Source organism: Meriones unguiculatus, chromosome 14 (genome assembly GCF_030254825.1).
Source record: "Meriones unguiculatus strain TT.TT164.6M chromosome 14, Bangor_MerUng_6.1, whole genome shotgun sequence".
Taxonomy (NCBI): Eukaryota; Metazoa; Chordata; class Mammalia; order Rodentia; family Muridae; genus Meriones; species Meriones unguiculatus.
The window spans coordinates 79,740,034-79,766,914 of record NC_083361.1 but is presented as its reverse complement, the minus strand read 5'-3'; the positions used below and the strand labels follow the sequence as shown (position 1 = coordinate 79,766,914).

Here is a 26,881-nt window from a genome sequence, read left to right as displayed (position 1 = left end):
GCAGGTTAAATAATACTGCCATAACAATTATAGTGCTAGTAATAAGCAATATTAGCCCAACACCCTTTTATTACCAACAATAGTTAAATTAATAATTATTCAAATTAAATGAGTATTATCTTATATAAATGATGGAGTGAATTGGGATCATAAGATATGCTATTCAAATTCTAAAATAATTCTCTTCAATAAGTTTTATGCCCCATAACAAAAATATCTGTGACTGTTAAGAAACTTTCTTTTGTGTTTGAGACAAAAAGCATAGACGTAATCAAATACAAATAATGCCAAATAAGTTGCATAACAATAGATATTTTCAGATGCATAAAAAACATTAATTTTTAAATATTCTATTTCAGTTTTCAATTAGATTATAGGAAAAAATACTGAGGAACTGTCCTAAAATAAAATATAAACACTTTAAATATCAGTAGTAATCTGAAATGTCTCCACTGTGCTGTGGCCTCTAAGCTATGTCTTCAAAGGGGTCCTTAGTACTCAGGATGTATGTGTGTGTGTGTGTGTGTGTGTGTATCAAAAGGGCAATGATGGAGAGAGTGAGTGCACAAAAGGGGCTCTTAAAAATCACACTATCTGTTGTTGCTGCTATGTAAATTGCTCAGTACTACAGTAATAATAGAATGCCTGATTTAGCAAATGCTAATCTCTGCAGAGGCAGGAAACCAAGTTGAATTTGCTTTTGAGGTGGGACAGGACTATGAGGTCAGTCAGCATGGAATTTAGAATTGTTTATTCTTGTATTCTGTCTCTGCTATCATATGCCTTAAAACAGTTAATTCTACCCATGCCTGTGTTTATTTTATAAAAACAGGGTTTGCAAAGATTCACCTCATAACACTGAAAAAGGCTATGAAAAGTGTTTTTGCAGGTTGTTAAATGTAATATATACATACATACATATATATATATATATAATATATATATTATGCACCATAAAGGGGAGAATAAAATGAGTATATTAGTATGGTTTTTCTATGGTGCTGATTAGGGATTTTTGTTTGTTTGTTTGTTTGTTTTTATCGACTTGACTCAAACTAGGGACATCTGTGAAGAAGAAATTATAATTGATAAAAAGTATCTAAAAGATTTGCCTAGTGCTGGCTTTGGCAGCACATAGACTAAAATTGGAACACTACAGAGAAGATTAGCATGGCCCCTGTACAAGGATGACACACAAATTCTCGAAGCTTTCCATATTTTTAAAGGACACTGTCATCAGAACAAAAGGACAGCCTACAGATTAGGGAAGGATCTTCACCAACCCTATATCTGACAGAGGGTTAATATCCAGAATATGCAAAGAACTTAAGAAGTTAAGCAGCAACAAATCAAATAAACCAATTAAAAAGTGTGGTACAGAACTAAACAGAGAATTTTCAATAGAGGAACATCGAGTGGCAGAGAAACACTTAAAGAAATGTTCAACATCCTTAGTCAACAGGGAAATGCAAATCAAAACAAAACTCAGATTTTACCTTACACTCATCAGAATGGCTAAGATAAAAAATTGAAGTGACAACACATGTTGGAACGGTTGTGGAGAAAGGAGAACCCTTTTCCATTGCTGGTGTTAATATAAACTTGTACAACCACTTTGGAAATCAATCTGGCCCTTTCTCAGACAATTAAGAATAGTGGTACTTCAAGATCCAGCTATACTACTCTTAGGCATGTATCCAAAAGATGCTCAAGTATACAGCAAGGACATTTACTCAACTATGTTTGCTGCAGCTTTATTTGTAATAGCCAGAAGCTGGAAACAATGCATATATCTCTCAATGGAGAAATAGATACAGAAATTGTGGTATATTTATACAATGGAATACTACTCAGCAATTAAAAACAAAGAAACCATGAAATTTGCAGGCAAATGGTGCAATCTAGAAAAGATCATCCTGAGTGAGGTATCCCAAGAGCAGAAAGACACACATGGTATATACTCACTTATAAGTAGATATTAGACATATAATATAGGATAATCAAACTAAAATCTGTACACCTAAAGAAGCCAAGCAAGAAGGAGGACCCTGGTAAGATTCTCAATCTTCATTCAGAAAGGCAAACAAGATGAAAATCAGAAGAGGGAGAAAACAGGGAACAGGACAGGAGCCTATCAAAGAGGCTCTCTGAAAGACTACCCAGCAAGGTATCAGAGAAGATGCTGAGATTCATAGCCAAAGTTTGGGTAGAGTGCAGGGAATCTTATGAAAGAAGGGGGAGATAGAAAGACTTGGAGGGAACAGGAGCTCCACAAGGAGAGCAACAGAACCAAAGAAATCTGGGCATAGGGGTCTTTTCTGAGACTGATACTCCAAACGAGGACCATGCATGGAGATAACTTAGAACCCCTGTACAGAAGTATCCCATGCAGTTCAGTGTCCATGTGGGTTCTCCAACAATAAGAACAGGGACCATCTCTGACATGAACTCAGGGGCTGGCTCTTAAATCACCTCCAGCTGAGGGTGGAGCAGCCTTACCAGATCACAGAGGAAGACAAAGAAGCCAGTCCTGATGAGACCTGATAGACTAGGGTCAGAAGGAAGGGGAGGAGGATCTACCCTATTATTGGACTGGAGGAGGAGCATAAGAAAAGGGAGGGAGGGTGAGATTGGGAGAGGACCTGGGAGGGCACTACAGCTGGCATACAAAGTGAATAAACTGTAATTAATAAAAATAAAATAAAAATTAAACAAAATGTTTTGCCTAATGGCAAGTCTAGAGTACATTTTCTTAATGGATGATGTAGAACGGTCCAGCTCACCTTGAGTGGTGCCACTTCTGGACAGATGGTCCCAGATGTTATAAGAAAGCAGGGCGAGGAAACCATGAGATTTTAGCCAATAAGCAGGACTCCTTCATGGTTTCTGCCTTAGTTCCAACCTCCAAGTTTCTCCTGTGTGTTCCTGCTCTGACTTACTTTCAGCCTAAAGATTTAAGCTGGAATAAACCATATTCTTCGCAAGCAGCTTTTGATCCCGACTTTCCTTAATCACAGCAATAGAAGCCTAACTAAGATGCCTTTTAGGTCTTTTCAGATTGCACAGAAAAGCAAGAAGTTAGAGCAAGACATGGGATTCAGTCTTATATAAAAGTTGAGTCTCATAGTTGTTAGTATTGCTGGGATTTTCTCCGTATAAGAAAATTACTTCATATTTACTTCATATTTATGAGTTTTACAAGACCCTAAGGAAAATAACGATAAGATTCTCCTCAGCAACCACTACTGTGGATCCAGTAAATGTGGAGCTCTCAGCACAGTGAACACAAAGGACTATTTTAAGGAGTTTCTTTCTTCCCGTTGTCACAATTTATACTGTGACAACTGTTTGGCATTGTAGAAATCTTATTGGATTGATGGTTAACAAAACAAAACACACAAAAATAAACTGGTAAATGTACAAAGAAGAAAAGGAAACTTAATTCTGAAGAGCATGAACCGTGTCTTTCCACTTTGTGCAGAGATAAATTGGACTTGTTATTAATGTGTTTCCATGACAATTGAACATTTCTTACCCCTTCAGTGAGGACATTAAACAAAAAGCAAATGAAATATGGCATACACTGGCATTTCTCTGGGGGGAATTTGTGGGCTAGTCTTACCTTTTGTGGAGAGCTTACGGAGATAATTGGCAACACATTTCATATTTTTTGAGAAGATGAGAACAAACTGGCTTGTTCTTCCCTTCGGAAGGAAAATGTCAGGCAAATGAATGGAAATGTGTCTGCACTGTGTGTGATGGGGCGATTCACTGCCTCAGAGAATCCTGAGTTGGGAACAATAGAGTGGTAATTTTGTTCCCCAAACCACATTTAAACAAGTGTGCCTTCAAAAATAACTGTAATAAAATCTTATGTTTCAGGTCATAAAAGGTTTACAGCAAGAACCCTAGAGGAAAACATGGTTTCTTGATACATTTGTTTGGAATTACTCCTAAGAGCTCCATCCTCACTGTGGCCCCTGACCCCACCTCTCAGCAAGTCACATTTACAGGCACTCTCCTCTGCACACTCATAGTGCCTGAACACAAGAATGCAAGACAACTTTGTTCTTTTGCATTCCTCCTCCTCCATCAAATGTAGGAACCTAGCTCATATTTACTTCTTCCCAGAGCCCAGCAAACAGCAAGGCACATGTGCTTGCTAATGGAAAGACTGTTTACATTTCTTCAACATGTCAAGATGCTGACAATAAGTGGCAATTGAAGGGTCAGTCCTACCAGATATTTGTATCTCCCCTTCTAAGGCTCAAGGAACCTTGAAGAAAAGGGCACTGGACAAGGAAAACTATGGTAAAATGCTATCCTTTATGCATGACACAGCCATTACCTCCATGAGCTCATTGAAACTGAAGTTACTTGTCCTGGACCTGCATAAGAGTGGCCTGGTCAGTTATCAATCATAGATGGGAGATGGGTCATAAAGCCATACTTCTTACTGTGGAGCTGTTGGCTCTTGATGAGATCCTGGAGATGGATAATTATTGCCTCCAGTTGTATATACTCTGCTTAGCACATCAGCCTCCAGTGGAGAGCTCTAAACCCCAGGTCACACAGAAGGCTTTGCTTAAACTGAGCAAACACAATAAATAAAAAAACAAGGATGTGAGAAAGAGACTTTTAAGTATGAAGATCTAGAGAGAGTAAAAATAAGTATGCAATATGTACAAAAGTGAAATAATTGAAGAAAAATTAATCCGTAAAAAATTTAAAATATATTAATTAAGAAAATGAGCTTTTTAAACCTAGCTAGTTCGCACTTACATCAGAGATTTTACTAAAAATGAACAGGAAACTGTAGTGTAACCAGATTTATGACAGGAAGATAATGACTTTTGTTAATTTACCAGGGATGATTTGTAACTCAGAAATTAAACTCCAAGTGTGTTTGGATAACAACATGATAGATACATCAAAATCACAGCTCAGTTCTATCCAGGAATTTTTTTTTTTTTTTTTTTTTGGTTCTTGACATTTTATTACTCCTTTTCTAACCTGCAACTATGGCCACTTATATCTTATAAGAGAAATTGAAGGAAAATAAGACACTGAAACAAGCTGGGTTCTTGGATTGACTCTATAGAAATTTTCAGGAAAAGCAAAGTCTTTTCCCATAAAAGAAGAAATGTCCTCAGGCAAAGATGAGGGCAAAGTGTGGAGGACACCTATCCTAGAGTATAGCATCCTAACAACCTGACCAGAGTAATGTGCTGGCTTAGTTTTGAGAGGCTTCTAGCTTCACAAGAACTGGCTACTTGTCTCTGTCCAGTGGAACAAATTATCTCTTCTTTTAAAAAATTTTTAATTTATTTGTTAACTTTACAGCCTGATTGCAGCCCCCTTCTCTCCTTCCAGCTCCTCCACCCTACAAACTTGTGCATTGCATTCTTCCCTACCCTTCTACTCAGAGAAGGGGAAGTTCCCCTGTGGGTACTAACCTACCCTGGCACATTAACTTATTGCATTCTCTCTCACTGAGGACAAACAAGGCAGCTGGTTAGGGGAAGGGATCCAAAGAAAGGCATCAGAGTCAGAGAGGACTCTCTCTCCAGTTTTGGCGGGATCCACATGAAGACAAGGTTGTACATCTGCTAACATATGTGCAGGAAGCCTCACACCAGTACTTGCATGCTATATTGTTGGTAGTTCAGTCTCTGTGAGCCCCCACGGGCCCACATTAGATGATTCAGAAGCCAAAGTCATACAATGGGGAAAAGGTAGCATCTTTAGCAAATGGTGCTAGTCTAACAGGAGGTCTTCTTGTAGAAGAAAGCAAATAGATCCATACTTATCACCTGAACAAAACTTAAGTGCATCAAAAACCTCAAAATAAAATAGTAAATTTTTTAGAAGAGAAAGTGGGAAAATAGCCTTGAGCTCATTGGCACAGAAAAGAACTTCTTGAACAGAACACCAACAGCCCAGGCACTAAGATCAACATTTAATAAAAGGGCCTCATGAACTGAAAAGATTCTGTAAGCAAGGGGCACTATCAATTGGACAAAACAGCAGCCAACAGGAAGGAAAAAGAGGTTTGCAAACCCTATATCCAACAGAAGTCTAATATTAAAAATACAAAAAGAACTCAAGAAATTAGACACCAACAAACCAAATAACCCAATTAAAAATGGGGTACAGAGCTGAACAGAGAATTCTCAACAAAAATTTCTAATGGGAAAGAAACATTTAAAGAAATATTCGAAATCCTTAGTCATCAGGGAAATGCAAATCAAAGTGACCTTGAGATTCCATCTCACACCCATCAGGATGCCTATATTCAAAAACTCCAGCAATAGCACAAACTGGCCAGGAACTGGAGAAAGGGGAACACACCTCTACTGAGGGTGGGAGTACAAACTTGCACAACCACTGTGGAAATCAAACTAGTTGTTTCTCAAGTTCTCTTATCCTCGATCTTTACACCTCTAACACAGGGTTTATAAATTCTTTCCCATGAGATGATAATGATTAAATTAGACTAACCTCTATGAATCCAAACACATTTGTATTAGATGTGGTCCTTACAACCAAACACTGTACGATGCCTCTCACAAAGGCACAGAAAATACTATTGGACTGGAAAAAGATTGGTTTATATGAAGAATATGTACACATTCTTGCATAAAAAAAGCTCAGGCTGAATATCATTGGCTACTGATGAGTTCTGATTTAAAAGACATTGCTTCAATGGAGGAAAGGCTGATGACAATCTCCAGAGTTGCTTTCTTGCTTAATCTTTGAATCACTCTTTAATTAACATTTGGATGTCAACTCCACATTTTTAGTTTAAATGTCTTCATTCTCAACGTCATGATAACAATCTGTCTACTGTAAGAGATATTTCTCTTTCCCTATGTTAATATGTTATTTCTCTCTTCAGATTTTTCAGATTTGATGTGCCATGTTATGGATGGCTAATCTTATCATACTCAAGCAAATTATATGAATATATCCTTTCTCTTTCTCATTTCTTCAAGAAAGACACAGAATCACTACTTGACCTTGTGCTGAGCCCTGCTACCTAGTCTACTAATAACACAATTATGACCAGGCCTATTTATGCCAGATTTTGTGTTATATTTCTTAAATTGACAAAAATATATAGCCCCAATGCTATAACCTTCCTCATTCATAAATGTTTAGTGACAGTAGTTTTCTTAAAAGACTAAAATATTCTCCAGGAAAATTCCAAGTGGTTTTCACGACTACAAACTTTAAAAAGCAAAACAAATATTTCACAACACTACCATAAATGACTGACAGAATCTGTTCACCCTTTCTTCAATAATAATAGAAGCTTAAGTTTTGACAAGCTTATTGTCTAGCTAGACAAAGCTACATGCCTCTGCTTTCATCCTGAAGTTACATGAAGTGTTTTTGTTACAGTATCTTAAAGGTCATCCCCTTGTATTTTTTTACTTCTGTCTTCAAAATTTTCTTAATTTTATTGTTTATAATACAAATGTGATTTTTTAAAATCAGCTATCATTTACACAATGAGAAAAGTTCCTGTGTGAACTCTGAGCTAGATGGAACATTGGTTTCTTTCTATAGCATGGCTGTACACCTGTTACTAGGCAACATGAAAAGACAGAAGCTCCAGTTTTAGACTTTTGTTCTCCAGGTGATGGTGCTGTTTTGGGTGATAAAGGAAAATTTTAGGACCTAGATGGAACAAGTTGATCAGTCATTCAGTAGTTCATGGTAATGAACCATCCTTGGTCATATCCTTCTCTGTTTCTTCCTCACCACTAGGATATGACTATTTTCTGCCATGCCATGGAGTGAATCAACTTTGGACTGAATCTCCTAAAACCATTGTTATGATAAACTTTGCTCCCCTGAGTGATTTGTCAGGTCTTAGGTCACAATGTCAAGAAAGGTAATGGATACACGTACAATGAACTATTTGCCTTTTCTGCTAGATTGGTCTAGAGAAGGACAACAGCATAAGTAAAGTTCTGACAACTGGAAAAATGAAGATCTTTGGAGGCTGTTAGCTAGAGATAAGTGAGAACATATTCTAGAAAAAGAAGTAGCAGAATTGTTTCTAGGGTTTGTAGGTGTTACATTCTTTAAATATATGAAATAGTCATGGAAAATAATTATTTCAACACAGAACATGCATGCTTTTACTTTGTCTCTGACTGATAATGTTTAATAAACTCCTATCAATCAATCAATCTCAAAGGTACTGAGAACCTATAATCTAGTTGTGGAAGTATATACAGAGTCAATAGTATATTCAAGAAAGAAATATCATGGGAACCTGTCAAAAACACAGTAGAAATAAAGAAAAGAGCCACTGCATACTTTATTTCTATTAAGTATAATGTTAAAAGAATGAAACACAAAATTTTTTTTATTGAGGTGGAAGACTCTAAGTATAAGGCATCACTATTGTGAGAGGAAAAAAAAAACATTGGAAAGACACTGTTAGAATGGTTTAGTGTTTTCCAACATCAGGAAACAATCTCAGGTATTTAGGCAGAAGGTCGATAATTTGTTTGTGTTGTTACAGCAAAATATGTGACCTGGATATATGTGTTGACCCACAGTCTTAACCAAGCTTGACATACATGTTATTGTAAAAGTTTCTGTTAGTCCAGGGAAGTATAGGCCTTTACATGGCAAGTGATAGGTGACATGCCTGTCCACCTCATCTTATGTGTCTCTTTCCTGATATATCAATCAATATCCAATAACTGATCATGGAGCTCCATTTTACTAGCTCTAGCCCTTGTCAACTGGCAAAGGTCATGTCTATAAACTATTCTACCCTCTTCATACTATGCCCTGTGAAGTAAATTTTAACTGGTGAACCACTGGAGAACACATCTAAATGACATACCCCAATCATATATCCAAACAGGCAGCATGTACTAGGATGGACAAATAGAAGCAACAAATGGATAATACAATTACAACAGACGTTAATATTCATAATGTTTGGTTCGCCTTTTACTTTAATTTTGTTTTCAGGGCAGAAATGACGCTTTTCTTTCTATGCTCAACAAGGTTTTGATGTGGGAATTCTATGTGGGAAACATCCATAGTTGTCATTTCAATAATTCAAGCCAATCAAAAACAAAAACAAAAACGGTAATAAGTTGACGTGCTCTTCAGCCTCCCTACTTCTTAGTAGGCCTCAAATGTTTGTCTCTTTGGCTGTCAATACACTTGATTAGTAGCTCAACTCTACTCGTCTTTAGGCATACATTCCACTTCTTATGAACAACTCATAATTTATTACATCAGCTATTAAATATGTAAATGTACATCATTTAATTAAGCCAATCATTCCAAATCAACAGTTTTTAAAACTATATATGTATATGTGTGTGTGTGTGTGTGTGTGTGTGTGTGTTATATACAAAGAATTCTGTATATAACAGATTCACCATAACTGAGTCCACCTTTCTTCAGATTTCTTATCACTTGATACTCTTACTAACACGTTTATTGTAAATCAGACACAGTCTACTTTCCGGCACAAAACTGATACGAAAATTGACCTTGTTTTCTTTTGTGCCTATACCTAATATTCTGAGCTATTTAAATAAAGCATCATGTCAGCCCATATTCTGCAGACAATTATCCAATCAGGCCTTTGGCTCAGCTGGTAACTAGGCTTTTGGATAATTATTTTATTCATTGGCATTGCTTTTAATAACTTGTTTCTTGCTACAAGGAGAATCCATCTAGTAAATTTAAATGAAGCACTTTATGAGAAGACCAATATATAGACAACAGCAGGCTAGTTTAAAATGGTAATTAATGTGTAATTGACTCTCTGTAAGGATTTGGCTTGTAGTCTTAAAGAAACAGTCTAAATTGTGCTTAAAGGAGCATCTCACTTTCCCCTTACCTTTGCTATTGAGAATGCCATAAGTGAAAAGGCATTAAATACCATAAGTTTAAATTTAATATGAATAAAAATTAGCAAGTTACAGTTTGAAGCCCTGATTTTTAAATTAACAGCCTACTTGCACAGAATTGTGATATAATTTGGATGATGATAAAAAAACTCATATCCAATAATTCTTACAATTTATGTTGTCTTTCCAATAAGGAACATTTTTTTTCTTTCAAATTTCACTTAAAACTAGTTTTGTGTTATCAACCCACTGAAATTTCTTCACTAAATGCCACTTCAAAGCATGTACATGCTCAGACTCCTTGCTCATTTCTACTCTTTTCCAACCAGGGTTTTTCTATGATACTAATTATACTCTATTGCTTTGGTTTGCATATCTTGGTTTATATATGTGTCAGTCATTACTAGGAAATAAATCTATTAGGGAAAAAGTAACTTATAACTCATTTCTTTATTTCTAAAAATCAACAATGACTTTGACAGACAAAGCACCTCTATTTTCTGTAAAATTTAAATTCTCCTATATTTTAATCAGTAAGTAATAACCATTGAAGTCTGTTCCTTTACATAATATTGGTCTAAAGATAGTTTGTCAGATTAAATATAAATAAAGTGGGAAAACTGAAAAAAATAGTTTATTACAGACATGTCCTAATTATCATATTGAATTTTAATTGGAAATCATTATTTGCTAAATTTGTCAAAATATTTTTTAGAATCCAGAAGGCTGTATCCACTCCTCCGTTGAGGGACATCTGGGTTGTTTACAGGTTCTGGATATTATGAATAAAGCTGCTATGAACATGTCTGAACAAATGTCCTTGTTGTGTACTTGAGCATATTTTGGATATATGCCTAGGAGTGGTATAGCTGAATCTTGAGGAAGCATTATTACTAATTGTCTGAGAAAACACCAGATTGATTTCCAAAGTGGTTGTACAAGTTTACATTCCCACCAGCAATGAACGAGGGTTCCCCTTTCTCCTCATTCTCTCCAGCATTTATTGTCACTTGAGTTTTTGATCTTAGCCATTCTGACTGGTGTAAGGTGAAATCTCAGGGTTGTTTTGATTTACATCTCCCTGATGACTAAGGATGTTGAACATTTCTTTAAGTGTTTCTCTGTCATTCTATGTTCCTCTACAGAGAATTCTCTGTTTAGTTCTGAACCCCATTTTTAATTGGATTACTTGATTTGTTGTTTTTTAACTTCTTTAGTTCTTTATATATTCTGGATGTTAGCCTTCTATTATATATAGGGTTGGTGAAGATCCTTTCTTAGTCTATAGGCTGTCGTTTTGTTCTGACTGCAGTGTCCTTTGCTTTACAGAAGCTTTTCAGTTTCATGAGGTCCCATTTATTGATTGTTGCTCTTAGAGCCTGTGCTGTTGGTGTTCTGTTCAGGAAGTTGTCTCCTGTGCCAATGAGTTCTAGGCTCTTCCTCACTTTTTCTTCTAACTGATTTAGTGTGTCTGGTTTTATGTTGAGGTCTTTGATCCACTTGGACTCGTCATACATTTACACAATGGAATACTACTCAACAATTAAAAAGAAGGAAATCATGAAATTTGCAGGCAAATGTTGGGATCTAGAAAAGATCATCTTGAGTGAAGTATCCTGGAAACAGACAGACACACTCAATATACACTCACTTATAAGTGGATACTAGACATATAACATAGGATAAACACACTAAATTTTGTACACCTAAAGGAGCTAAACAAGGAGGAGGACCCTGTGTAAGATGATCAACCTTACTCAGAAAGACAGACAGGATGGACATTGGAAGAAGGAGAAAATAGTAAACAGGACAGGAGACTACCACAGATGACCTCTGAAAGACTTTACCCAGCAGGGTATCAAAACTTGAGACTCATAGCCAAACTTTGGGCAGAGTGCAGGGAATCCTATGAAAGAATGGGGAAATAGTGGGACCTGGAGAGGTCAGGAGCTCCACAAGGAGAGCAACAGAACCAAAATATCTGGGCACAGGGGTCTTTTCTAAGGTTGATACTCCAACCAAGGACCATTCATGGATATAACCTAGAAGCACTGCTCAGATGTAGCCCATGGCAGCTCAGTGTCCAAGTGAGTGTCCCTAATAAGTAGAACAGGAACTGTCTCTGTCATGGACTCAGTGGCTGGCTCTTTGATCCCCACCCCCACTCTGAGGGGGGAGCAGCCTTACCGGGCCACAGAGGAGACAATGCAGCCACTCATGATGAGACCTGATAAGCTAGGGTCAGATGGAAGGGGAGAAGACCTCCCCTTTCGGTGGACTTGGAGAGGGGAATGGGAGCAAATGAGGGAGGGAGAGTGGGATAGGGAGGGAATGAGGAATGGGCTACAGCTGGGATACAAAGTGAATGAATAACCTATAATTAACATAAAATACAAAAATTTAATTTAAAAAATCCAAAAGGCTTTATGTGAGAAATAATTCAGAAAATCTTTACCAGGTTATTCACCTCAGTTCCTCCGTGCAGAGGTTAATGTGTTCCAGACAGGAATTCTAGGTCTCTCCGCAATACAAGTGGATTCTAATCGTACTTTTACCTCAGGCAGAATGTCTTTTACAGCGTATCACGTTGGAAGGTAGAGCTTAGAATTCTAAGTTGATTTCTCTTTCAAATTGGAATAAACAGATAAGAGTAAAAGTATAAACCAAGTTCTCTCTTTCACATAACTAAGCATAAATATCTTTCTCTTCTGCCACCATCTTTCCTTTTCTTTGTATATAGTTTTATTACAAATTACCATAACTAAAATATATTTTAGATGTTAAAGTCACAAACTTTAAAATATTTTAACAATTATTGTGACATTTCAAAAGCCTCTTCAAATGGGGCACAAACTTTAAAATCACAAACTTTAAAATATTTTAACAATTATTGTGACATTTCAAAAGCCTCTTCAAATGGGGCACTAGTGAGTGATAAGGGGTATTTTAATATAAGCTTCTGGCAGAAAAGAGATCATTATCAGGACTCTTGTTAAAGTATATTTGGTCCCTGGATTCTCTCTCTGTTTCCTCTCTCTTCTTCTTTCTTTCTCTCTCTCTCTTTCTGTCCCTCTTTCTATTTTCCTGGGCAGGTGAACAGACAACTTTTTACCCCATATTTCTTTCATGAAATTCTTCACCAGCACTGGCCCAAGGCAGTAGGGCCAAGGGTCCATAATCTGAAATTCACACTCTGATTCAAAATAAATCTGTCTTCATTTTAAATTGATTATATCGGATATTTTGACCAATATTGTATAGATTACTATCATTAACATGACTGAGATGCACGTTTTATAAATTATATTTTTTCTAATTTGTTTTTGCTCAAAATTAAAAAAAAAACACAGTTGCTTAAACTATACAAAAATTTTTATTGAAAAGGCGTAATTTTTTTCTAAGAACTAGAAAATTTAATTTTGGAGTAGTAGAATTGTTTAAAAAGCTTGTGAAAACCAAAGTTTAATTCAAAGAGGAGAGTCTAAATTAAGAATTCATTTGATGGGTTCCCTAGGTGAAAACAACCATCCAGAGAAATATCTTCCCAGGAAGAACAAAGAGGACATTGTAACCATAGAAGTATCTTGAGATACTGGCTAAACATGGCAGTATTGTCTATGTGGTATTTGTTCTACAAGCATAATATATGAAAGATGAAGAAATAAGTTAGGCTTGTGTTAAGGCTGCAAGGTTGCAAGAAGTGATTAAGATTAGATAATGTGCAGCAGGGGTGTATTTTCAATGTGTAGATGCTGAAAGGATACTGTGCCTAGCTGTGAAGGAGAAGCCTTAGTTTCTGTGGAGACCTGAAGATTAGAGATACCAGATTTTGGGATGTCTGCTCGGGAAGTTTTCATGCACGAGCTGGAGCCAGACCAAAGAAAGGTTATATGTGCTGCAGGTGGTTGAGCTGTTGAGACAAAATTTTCCAAGGTGTTTGGAGCCCAGTTAACCTATTAGGTCTTCTGATCCTCAACTTGGAGCCTGATAAATTAGTATTATCCCTTATAGGTTTAGGTCTTGCTTTTGTTTGATCTTTTCTTACTATGCCCTCAACTTGCTTTCATGGAATATGTTGTTTAGTCTGTCTCACTGTATATTAGATGTATATAATTATTTTAAGTTACAGGGGTTCGCAGTGAAGAGCTTGGCTGATACTCGGAAAAGATCCTGCACTTACAAAGTGTTGGAACTGTTAAAAATGATGGGTGTTTTTAACATTGTACTGAACTTTTCTCCTCCTTCTTCTTCTCTCTTCCTCCTCCTCTTCTTTGTCTTCTTCGCTTTCTTCTTCTTCTTCTCCTTCTTCTCCTCCTCCTCCTCCTCCTCCTCCTCCTCCTCCTCCTCCTCCTTCTTCTTCTTCTTCTTCTTCATCATCATCATCATCTTCTTCCTCTTCTTCTTCACTATGAGATGCCCACAAACCTGTGTTGCAAGTGATGGGATGGAAGGTTATGTCTTCAAGTCCTATGTTTGGGTATCAAATTGGCCAGAGATATTCTAGAGATAGTTAATATTGGTTATCATCTTGACAGGATCTGAAACTGTCTAGGAGACAAGCCTCTATGAATATCTATGAGGAAATTCTTAGACTGTATTAACTGAATAGAAAGCTCTACTTAAACTGGGGGTGTTAACATTCCATGAGATTCGTCCTGAACTTGATAGAAAAGGAAAGAGCAAGCTGTCCACTAGCCCCTTCCTCTTCCTTTCTTTATCCTCCTCAATCCTTCTCTTATCCCAAGGTTATATGTAAAGCAACTGCTCTATTCTCATTTATAATTTAATCCTCTATTTATATAATTTTGTTTGAAATTGCAATATAATTACATTACTTAACTCCTTCTTGTTTCCTACTTTATCCCTCTATCCCCGCTAAATCACCTGTCTTGTTTTCATTCAAGTCATGGCTGTCTGTACAATGTTACCTACCTGTATATATGCCGTCTCAGAGCTGAACACTTGGTATTATATAATTAATTATAAGGTTCTTCTCTGAGAGAGATTTGTCCACTCTAAGTATTCCATGTTTGTTCATAGTTCTGTGCTTATTGGTGAGACCTTGTGAAATTTGCTCCTTCCATGTTAGAATGTCCACTGGCATTATTATTCATTGTTCAGGTCTTATAAGACAGTCGTGCTAATGAGGTATCATGGGTCTGGCCTCACAAAAATTTCTAGGAGACACAAACTCACACACTTCCTACTCCTCTGGCTCTTACAATCTTCCTACTCCATCTTCTTCAATGATATCTGAGCCTCGGGCTATAGGACTTGTGCTACCAGTGTGTCAGTTGGGACTGAGTGCCACAAGATCTTTATTATCTGTTCTTTTTAAAAACTAAATTATCTTTTTTTTTTTTTAGAAGTGTTTTTTTTTTTTTTTTCAATGCAGTTTATTCAGGAACCTTGAACAATCCTCAGACCCTGGGGAAAGCCAGCCCACAGCTTAAATAGCCTCTGGGTAGCCAACCCAGGCGTGCCACGTGGGCAATGCAGATAGGTCCACATACATGGAAGCAAGCCAGATCCTCAGCCTTAGCCAAATGTGGAATTGTTCGTGACAGAGAGCACTCACCATCGGGAAGGTGGAAGGCGGAAACCAGCTCCATCTTTAAGGCATAGCATTCCGCAGCTCTCTACAGTTCCCCCTTTTTGTTTTAGACGCATCAGGCAAGAGTAGAGGTCTGATCTCTGATATTAGAAATAAATTGGGACTTTGTACAGATGTTCATTTAGGTGTCATCCACCCAAAGAGCATCAGACCCGTCTGATTTCTTTTTCTCAGAGGCGGGACCTGGGGCATCAACCCGCATGCAATCAGACATGCTCTTCTCTGGGTCGAAAGCTTCTGACCCTGAGTGCAGTGCTTAGCCTCGCATCCTGAGCGTAACATTTTAGCTTTTTATGGTAGCCAACCATGCTTGGGGAGAATGTCCTGCTTCAATGGCTGTAAAGGCCTGAATGATCATGGCTGCATCACACTGTTGTGAGACTCTAATCTTGCATATACACCACAGGCAAACCAAGGAGACCAACACCAGAAGGCCTGCTAATGCTCCCATGCCCGCCCATTCCTTCAGATGATTCATGGCTGCAGCAATCCATGTTGATAATCCTGTGGCTAAATTATCAGAAAGACAAATCGAACAAAATAGTCACATACTCCTTTGTCTTACTCTGGTCATTGTTTCTTTTTCTCTGTATGAATATACATAATGCATGTATATCCACATCTCTGCAGCTGCACATGCATCGCTCTGCTTGCATACGTGGAGGCCAATGATTGATGCTGACTATTTTTCTGGATCTTTTCCCATATTATTTACTGAGAGAGAATTTCTTGTTTAACCCAAAGCCTGTAAATTTGGCTCGTCTAGATCACCAGCTTACTTCAGGGTCTCACACCTCTCCACCATGAGTGCTGGGATGACAGGCTGGGCTGCCCAATTTTTATGGGAGTGTTACAAATCAAGTCTCCCCTTCACACTCTCACAGTTAGGAATTCATCTATGAAAGCACCCTCCCAGAACTTCTCTGGCTTCTCTTTACCACAAGGGCATCAGCATACAACCAAAAGAGCAAGCCAATAAAAGTAAAGTCAAAGACATGCAAATTTTCCATGCATATGTAACTTTGAGGTGTGTCATCAACAAAGTCTTATACAAAGATTAAAAAAAATAAATCAGTGTAGTATTATACCTGTCTCTAGTATGAACTAACATTTTAAATCTGCTACCATTTCCTATCTTCTTAAAATGTTTATCTGTCTTCTTCTAATATACTTTATAACTTGATAAAGTTTATTTCATTTATAGTGTCTAGTGTCTAATATTAGTATATCTCCTTGGAGTCCTTCTCTTTAGTCCTCCTGAATGATAGGTGAAATTTTTATAATTTCTAAGAGGTTGGAGTGGAAGTGAGCCATCTATACTGTACATAGAATAGAGCTTTTCAAAAGATCTCAATTATCTGTGTTTGTTCAGAATGTTTAAATTATGAATTAATAATTTGATTTAAGCTATAGGCTGGTGTCATAGTACTTTCAATTATGGGTTCACTCAAAGTTTCCTCCAAAATATCATTTAATGTGTCATCCTTCTCAGGAGTATTTCATTTTTTTTTATCTATCATAGCCATTTCATAATTGGAAAAGTATTTGCTAATGATGATGTATTTTGCTACTGCTATTTTCTCTTTCTTTAGCAACTTTGCTCTATGTCTTCTTGTTTAACCAAATATACTAATTTGCCTCCAGATAATTCCCTGTATCTCATACCTCAACATGAAACTGTTCATTATGGTGGCAGTGTTCAGAGAAGTTGGGTGAATAAAAGAAATTAACTTTGCAGTAGAGTTTCAGTATGGAGGGAGCCCTACCTGCCTGAGAACAGAGATAAAGAAGTAGAAGCCTGAGATTTGCTCATAAGTTCTAATTCTAAATTTTTTTCTGCCATTGAATTTATTTGCATTACATTTTTTATTGTACACATATGTAATATTAATGGTCATTATGCTTATTCAAATAACTAGATCAGAACAGTTCTTAAATAATCCTAAAAAATTACAATTTTGTATCTTATCCCTTTTCTTTTTATGGGTATTCAAGAATAAAATAAGAAGATAAAAACATGAGTGCTTAGAAAAACAGGCACATGGAATCATTTAAATACTTGCTCTGTTTCTTTTTATACCTAAAGTTGTAAAAATATACAGTGTGGGCTCGGGGTTTTATTTAAAAGATGATTGGAAGCCTGCAGGTTTTCAATCAAAATGAGAAGTGCTTCTTAATATCTACTCCTTTACAGACTATTAAACACATTTCACAGCTTCATTTAAAATAATGTTATAAATAGCAATCACCTATAAAATATACACAACCATGTAATTTAAAAATATATTGGTGTAGTTTAGTTCAGTAACATGTCATTACTAAATAATTAAGCTAAATTATTTTAATAAATTAGTTTGATAAGAAAAGAATTATATAATTACAGTCTGCAAACACTAACGATTTTGCATCTCCATTCTGTGCAGAAACTTAAGATAGGCTGTATGATTGCACATAGTTGGTTTGCTTATTATCCATGCTTTTCAATATACCAAAATGTTTGAAAATTCTTCCAGGACTCTCTGTCATTCTAATACATTAGACTTTACAAAAATCAATAGGATATAGTTGCTCTTAATCATCCTTTGATTTCACAAAGTTTGTCATAATGAACAGGGTGAGAAAGCTGTTTGCAAAAACCATTAAAATATCTCCCATTCTCTGATTATATATAGAGAAAACAGATAACATAGTTTGGTGTTAGAACCAATAGGCTTTCTCATGGAGTACTTAATTTGTACAAAACATTTGTCAATAAGCACCAGGATAATTTTATAATTCATTTGATTTTCCAAAGCTATTGACTTATATTTTAAAAAAAACTATTAATAATATTTACAGGTAGTTTAATCCTATTGACTAAAATAACATGCTTTCTACAACAAAACTGGTAGAGATAATAACTTAAAATAAGTAAATATCTTAATGAAAGCATTATAAAATTTTATTTAACTTTATACAAAGCTTGAAAAATATCTCATCTCCGGATTTTATGTAAAGACTACATTGTTTCAAGTACTTGGCTGATTTTGTTGCCCTTGGACTTAAAACTTAGTAAGTGACATCTTCAGTGTTCTATTAGTTTTACAGAGCCTGGATCCATATAGTAGGAATTTACCTCAAATGCATGCTTTGACCATTAGAGAAGGCAATGTTTCTGCCAAACGTTAAGATGTGAAACGCATAATAATATAGTATGTCTGCATTCCTCTTCTAGTTTTACAAGGGCTAAAAAGAACACTGAGTAATTATTGTCTTTTTACACTACTGTGCATTACTTGGACCCTAAATGGATTCTTTCTGGTCATATAAATATAGACAGTTGATTTATTTATTATATATGCTATCAAATATATAAAACTATTTAGAAGTTGCTGTCATTGGTTCGTTCTAGTTAAGTTTTCGTTGTCATGACCAAAATAACGACAGAGACATCTTAAGGACAAAACAATCACTTTGTGTAATGATTTTAGAAGGTTTCTGGCCACGAAAGAATAGCATGGTGGATCAGCTCATAGGGGAAAGAACATGAAGAAGCACATCTCTTTAGATAGCAATTGGTGAGTGCGGCAGGAATTCGGGAGGGAGAAAAGTCTCCTTGTATCAATCAGAGTTACCTCCTAAGATTCCAAAACATCCCCAAATTATGCCAACAACGGCAAGCAAATATCAAAATTTGAACGTGTGTTGAACATTGAAAATTCCCAGAGCAATCACCTTTAGTATTCTACTACAAAATTCCATCTACTCAGCCTTTAATAATTAATTACCTTTCACCATGGAAATGTATTAATCATATTGCAAGATGTCACATTTGCAAACAAGTAAAGAAACAGAAGTGAGCAATTTGAATAAAAGTATTTTTTACACTACATGACTTAGTTTACAGTGTTCCAGCTGATTCTACGAAATGTATAAACTTGTTATTAGTAAACTCTTTTGAATCATGAAGAATTGACGATCTTTGATAACTGATTAGTCCACCATTGGTGTATGGCAATCCTAATGCCTCACAGGAAAGACATGACTTCAAAACTAAAAGTTCCACTTGCAAACACTATTGATGGAAGGAAGAAAGTGTCTCATTCACTGCTGAGCTTTTGGAATTCTCCTTTTGAGAACGTCTTAAAGTTGGCTTATGTATGTTTAGTCATATCTTTAAGTGGCCAGAAGTGCTAAACTCTAAAAGGCAACACATTTTCAGATTGTGATGAACCCCTACAATCAAGAGAGAATAAACAATGGTAAAATGTCTTGTGACTTTATCCTATTCCTTTTAACCATGACATGTTATGTAGTAGGAGGTGTGCATATTGATTGTTTTTACTCACTGAAACCAGGGTAAAAGTCTATTCATTTATCCACTCACTGTGTGTTAAACACCTACCACACCATTCACTGTGAGAACAGCCAGATAAACATAACTTACCATATTTTATTGAACTAAGATAAGTATTAATAAAAGAACCGTACATATAAATAGCAATTTGACATGTGTTATCAAGACATATGCCACCATCAAGGTTGTTTTATACAGGAAACCCTCTTGTGGTGGTTTGAATATAAATGGCCTCATAGGCTCATAGGGAGTGGCACTATTAGGAGGTATGGCCTCGTTGGGGTAGATGTGTCACAGGCCTTGAAGTCTTAGATGCTCAACTCATGCCCAGTGTGGCATTCTCTTCCTGCTCCCTCAGATCCAGATGTAGAACTCTCCACTCCTTCTCCAGAATCATGTCTTCTTGCCTGCTGCCATGCTTCCCACCATGATGATAATGGACTAAACCTCTGAAAGTATGAGACAGCCCCAAGGAAATGTTTCCTTTTATAAGAGATGCCATGGTCATGATGATCATGTTGTCATTACCCAGCAACAGAAACCAAATGTAAGACAGAAGTTGGTACCAGGAACTAGGCTGCGGCTAGGACCATGAAATTTGTTTGAAGGAGTGTGAACTTTGGGACTTTCTATTAGAAAAACGGTGGAAACCTTGAAGAGTGGCTTGATGAGCCATCCTAGTAGGAACATGGAAGACAGTGGTACTGAGGGTGATTTGAACTGACCGGGCCTGGCTCAAGGGAATTCAGAGAAAAAGAATATTAGTATGTGAGCTAGAGGCTGTTCTTGTGATATTTTGGCCAAGAATGTGGCTGTTTTTTATCCTTGTCCCAAAGTCTGCTAAAGGGTAAATTGAAGAGTTTTGGATTAGGTGCACTGATAGATTAAATTTTAAAACAGCCTAGAATAAACTCTGTTATGTGATTATTAGTGGTCACTCTTATGAACATCTACAATGAAAAAGAGAAAGCTGAGCAAGGAAAATTTAAAAAGTGCAATCGAGAACAAAAGGAACACCAGGAAGTGAAATGGCACTTAATCCTTTTTTCAAAGAGATAAACAGATTAAGAAAATCCTGTTGTTCAATGAAATAAAAGGAGTGGTGATCTTAGGGCAAGATCCTACCCAGCTAAGCTTCCATCTAGAGAAAAGAAATTAAAGAAAGTCTTAATGCATGGTGTGGTGGTGCATGCCTTAATGCCAGCACTCTGGAGGCAGAGGCAAACAGATCTCTTAATTTGAGGCCAGCCTGCTCTCCAAATTGTGTTTAAGGGCAGCCAAGATTAGGCAGTAGGGAAACCATTTAAAACAGAAAGTTAGTAAGGTGTAATTGATGTAGGGGCCATGTTCTAGCCCCAGTAAGATGCATGGCTTGGTAGCTGCAGCCACATGGATCTGGCTTTAGAGTTAAAGACAGAAGAAAGGTGTTATGGAATCTCTCTCTGCGGCAAGGAAAATCGCTAATGCCAGGCATGTATCAGTTGTGCAGTTACATAGAGGCCTAGGGAGGCCACTGTATGAAGCTGTGAAGGTGAAGCCTGGATTGCCTTGGAGATCCCAAAATGTTGGGTATGTCAGAGCCCTGGGATACCTGCCAAGGAAAGCTGCTAACATAGAATGGAAGGAGCCTACTCTCTTTCATAGGGAACAAAGCTAAAAGGAGTTGGAGATCTGAATAGCATTGTCGTTAAAGTATCTTTTATTCTCCCAATACAATGTTGTCGTCAAGGGTTATTACTCCCTAGGCCTAGTCCTGGAAGTTTGTAGAATCCATACAATCTATTCTAGGTATAGAATGCTTTCAGCCTCCGAGACTGATTTTTTAATAAGTTCACCCTTTCTAGTTCTCTCTGGGCTAGGGCTGGCTGGTTCCACTCAGCTGTTCTGGCTCAAACTCCTCTCCAAACTGACTAATTCAATCTAGATTCTCTCACCCTCTGACTGAATTGCTCTGATTGCCCTTCTACTAACTTTGGCAATCTGTTCTAATCTTCTGGCTCATTCTCATTCTCTGGCTCATTCTGTCTTTACCCATGTCTAGCTTTTCTCTTTAACCTGTTTCTGTAAAACTCTCCTTATAAAACTGCCTCTGAATTCCAAACTGTACTTCCACAAAATTACTTCCTCTGTACTGGCTCTCAATTCACTGACTCAACCAAACTCCTTCCTTAACAGCTCTGACTAGAACTCAGAGACCTTCATGTTTCTGTCTCCTGAGTGCTAGGATTAAAGTATGTACGATAACACCTGGACTTAAACTTTTCTTTACCTGAAACTTGGTCTATATTATGCTGGCCTTGAACTCAGAGACCTGCTTGCCTCTGTCTTCAGGTAGTAAAGGAATGTCTGTATTCCAGCCAGATCACACAGACCAAGAAGGTCTTTCGATGTGATTTCTTGCCAAAGCATCCATGTTCTCCATTAAAATTCCTCTACATTCTGTGACATCAGACATGGAGTTACAGAATTGGAGTTTACCCTGCTGGGTTTTTTTTTGTTTGTTTGTTTGTTTTTTTTTTTTTTTTTGTCTTTTTTGGTTCAGCATTTTCTTATTATGTTCCCTTTTCTCCCATTTGGAATGGTAATGTATATCCTGGGCTATAGGCAGTAATAGAGACACCAGGGTTTTCTCTGACTATAGGATGTTGTCTGGGCAAAGTTGCCAAACTACTCTTCTTACATTAAGAAACAAGTCCTGCCCAGAAAAAGTTTAGTAGATGGCCATTGTAGTTAAAAATTCAAACTGAATGTCAGCTATTTTTATAGGCAAACCCATATTAAACCATCATACATATTCTCTGAACTTATATTATCCCAAAGCTTTATTAATTCTGGTATATGACACATCCCTCATAAACACATAGATTACCTTTTGTATCCCAAAGTCTTTGGTTGAAACTTTGGAAAGATTCAAAGCAGCTTGCCCCAGCAGTGTGTTAGATAATCCCAATTAATACTCAGGTCGAGTGGCAGAGTCAGTAGTTTTATGTGAATGCTTTCAATGATGTAATTTCGTCCTAGGAGAGATTAAGTAACTTATCTAGCAATGACATGATTTTTATGGTGTATATTTATTTTCTCTTAAATGTCTACCAATACACTAATACAACTCTGTTCTATTTCTCCCTAAATATAGAGAACAAGGAAATGCAGAATGGTACTTGCACAAGGACCAAAAACAATAACTCTGTGTTCTGATCCCATTTAATCCTCACAAACACTCTGACTTAGTTATTACTATTTTTAGTTCATCAGAAGAAACACAGGCTCAGAGATCATATACAAAAGGCTCAAAACCATTTATTCACTGCAAGCATCGCTTTACATAAGGCACAGTGTTTATCAGTGAGCACAAATTAGCAAACAAGAGCTCAACTGGTGTGAGATAGATGGAAGCCTGAGCCCCAAACCCTCTTCTACCAAAGGACACTTTTTTTTTCTCCCAGAAGAGGGGAATGGGGCCATTTGTTCTATAATTTGTGGCACTGATACTATCCCCATAACAGAAGTATTAAAAATGTAAACTTGATTGCTTTCCAAACTCTTATTACTAAAGAAAGAAATTGCTTCTGAGTTTTCTGGGGTGTGAGCTAACACTAAGATAGTACGGACAGACTAACTGAACATTTATCCTAATACATAGGATATATAAGCACCATTGACCATGGACAACACTGGCTTTCCCACATTGCTAGAGATAGTCCTATAATCTCTGTGAGGGAAATTTGTACCCTGAAGTATTCTCATCTATAGTTAGAAATTGGACCCTAACCCTAGCCAGGTGTTTTTGTAATTTATTTTATTATTTATCATTACTAGGGTTTCTGGGCCAAAGAATGTAGCAGGATGCACTTGGAATCACAGATATTCAAAACAGAGATGTGGAAAATCAACATGGGCTCTTGAGCTAGCATAGTACTATCCCAGGTAAAGAAGCAGGCATGGGCTGTGTGTATTTTGTGTATGCATGCACTGAATACTAGCAGAGCCACGGCCACAATTAGCTTTTTCTGTTTTATTTTCCCATACCTGATGCCTAGCTGCATTGGTGCACAAGATCTGCTTATAGTAACTTGCACTTTTATGATCACATTTCATGACTAAATAATCATCAGTTATTTAGAATGCTGCTGATACCTGTAGCAGTTTGGGAAAATGGCTAGGATATTTAGTATTGATTTGATTATATTGATGCAAGAACTAAATTTAAGAGATTTCCATCTAACTGAAACCATCACTAAAGGGTATGTTTGGGTTTGGGTTACAATTCCCACCTACCTTTGCTCCTGTAGTTCATCTCAGTATTCCAGGTTCCATTTCTGGGTGATAGTTTTAATCCATCAGTGACTTTCTAGGAGGTAATTTTGAATATTATGAGTCACTGTTCTGCATGGTCACTAGAATGTGGTTACAGAGAGCAAGAGTTGGAAATAAATTTAATCTAAAGTTCATCTCTCAAAAGCCTCATTTAATTTCTTTGACTCTTATTAGTTCAGAAAACAGTGAAATAGCATGCATCATAGTATCAAGAACTAGGAGGAGTTCAATTGAGATAAAATGTGTGAAACCCTTAAACTACAGAGTATTTGATGTTGTACTTCATCTAGAATGTCTTAGACACATGTAGTCTAAGGAAATAAATATCATCTTAAAAACTACTTCTCATTAAACTTCCATGTATCTTTTTTCTTTTTAAAATTTTATTATTGCCCTGATTTATTAATATCTTTGCATTTAATAAATAAAATATGCAATTGTCATATGGTAAGATGTCACAACTTTTAATTGTTGACAAATTTAACCTTTTAAAATATTTTTCAATACTGTTTTAATTTCTGTCCCTCAAATAACCATATAATAATTTTGAAGTAGTTACAGAAAAAAAGAGATAGTACCAACCTACTATTATGTGTTTGCACAGAGAAAGCAATCAAGAAAAGAACTGAAAGGGTTAGGCTAACTTTGTAACCTATATGTCTTCTAAAGCCTATAGTTTTGAGTTTTAGGTCCAGGTTAAGCTAAAGCCTCTTAGTGCCTTTCCAGAGAGTGAAGGAATGTGACCCTATCTGTTAGGACAGATATAAAAAAAAAGGACAAGCAAGCAATGACCTTCACTCAGCAAAAGAAGGACCCTTGTCTTTGAGATAGTGTTTCTTAGCAACGAACCTAGACTTCTTCTGAATAGCTTTTGACCTCCAGCCAAAAGTCTGTAGCCCCTAATCTTCAAGGATGAGCTAACCACCCTTACCTTCAATTGCAGCTGCATCCACACTTGGCAGGACTGGCCAAGCTTGAGCACCTAAGACTAACCAATTATCTTACTTTATAGCTTCCTCATCCAATCCTAAATTGCCAAGACTGCAACTTCAAATCTCCCGCAATTTTTCTTTTAAAAACCTAAAGGCCTTTGTCTCCCGGTGCCACTCTTTGCTGACCGGCAGGGGTGACCCCATTGTACAATGGTTAATAAACCTCTTGCTTTTGCAATGAGTCTTGGTGGGGGGAGTTTCTGGGAAGGGCCCGATCTTGAACTCCTGAACTGTGAGACCCCAGGTCTTACAGAACAATCTGACCTGTATAATGGCCATTATTTTTTATGATGGTACCATTGTAAAGATACTTAGATATAAAAGACTGCCATTCACCTTTCAAGTCCACTGATAAGAGAGGTCCTCTTCCCCTTCCATCTGACCCTAGCTTATCAGGTATCTTCAGGACTGGCTGCAATGTCCTCCTCTGTGGCCTAGCAAGGATAGGAGGGAGGGTGGGATTGGGAAGGAATGAGGGAGGGCGCTAAGGCTGGGATACAAAGTAAATAACCTGTGATTAATATAAAAAAATTAAAATTCTAAAAAGACTGTGATTCTTAATAGAATAAAATAAAAAGCATTTGTGTATTTTACCAACAGTGGCTAGCAGATGTGTTTGCCAGCCATTGTGCTCTCCCATACTCTGAGTTTTGAGAGGGAAATAAGCAAAGGGGAGATATTTGCCAAACTGTGAGTTGAGTGATGGCTGGTGCTGCATTGTTACTGAATGAAGGTGTGGGTGATTCTACAGGAAGGAAGGGCAGAGAAAGATTCACAAAAGAGGAAACATTTGAGCTGATGTTTAAAACATAAACATTTTTTTCTTTTCACATAGCAGATAAGGGGAGCAAGAAAGGGCATGCTGCAACTCAGGAAAACACAAAAGAAACAATGTAAATTGGTTTCACCCCAGGTCCCAGACTGAAGCCCTGTTTATCTATATTTGCTCCTGGAGGATATTTTCAAGTCTCTGAGGCTGTATTTACTTACCAGTTTTGATATCCTGAATTGAAAATATACATCTTTCTGAAGAAATAGCATCCTGATCCCACTTATATAACTGGTAGAATTGAAAAAAAAAAAAAAAAAAAAAAAAACCTGGTAGAGTTGCACTAATTAAATACATAATTGCTTGTCTCATTAGGACATTGCCATTTGGTATCTCTGCCTATGAAATTGCTTCACTGATTAACTCATGTTACTTTTATATACTTACTTCCTGTATATGACTGTGAACCTAAAATAATCATTAAAGAAGAAGATTCCATGAATTTGAGCCGGAGCAGGGAGTTAGAGGGAGTAGTGGGGCTGTGTGATGTAATTATAACTAAATAAAAAGTCATCTATGGTAATAAATATATAAATAAAAAGCTGCAGCTACTTGTTCTTTCCCCATACGTTAGAGGTAAATATTTTAACTCAAACTTAAAACTTCATTTGCATTTTATAAGCACAAGGTGCACATCATCAGCAAAGATATGGCAACATATCAGACAGAAATGGTTTCCTTTCAGTATTCAAAAAATGCTTTAAAAAAAAACAAAAACAAAACAGCTATAGGCATAATCCTGTAGATACAAGAAAACATCTCACTGAGTCGCTCTCAAAACAGTTCCTAAGAACACAGCATCCCTCACCCTTAATATCTTTTGACAGTGTTTCTGCTTTCTCCTTGCAGCCCTACCTGACAACAGCACTACTTCAGTTTCAAAGTTATTATTATCTT

At 36.8% G+C, this 26,881-nt stretch overlaps 1 long non-coding RNA gene and 1 other non-coding gene across 2 annotated transcripts in view; one reads left to right on the top strand and one right to left on the bottom strand.

Annotated features, from left to right (window-relative positions):
- LOC132647262 (uncharacterized) overlaps positions 1–26,881 on the bottom strand; it is a 2,298,480-nt gene that overhangs the window by 2,164,504 nt on the left and 107,095 nt on the right. The window lies entirely within an intron of this gene.
- LOC132647565 (U6 spliceosomal RNA) lies at positions 1,116–1,222 on the top strand. Its single transcript, XR_009585923.1, has one exon. It is a non-coding gene; the product is annotated as a U6 spliceosomal RNA (small nuclear RNA).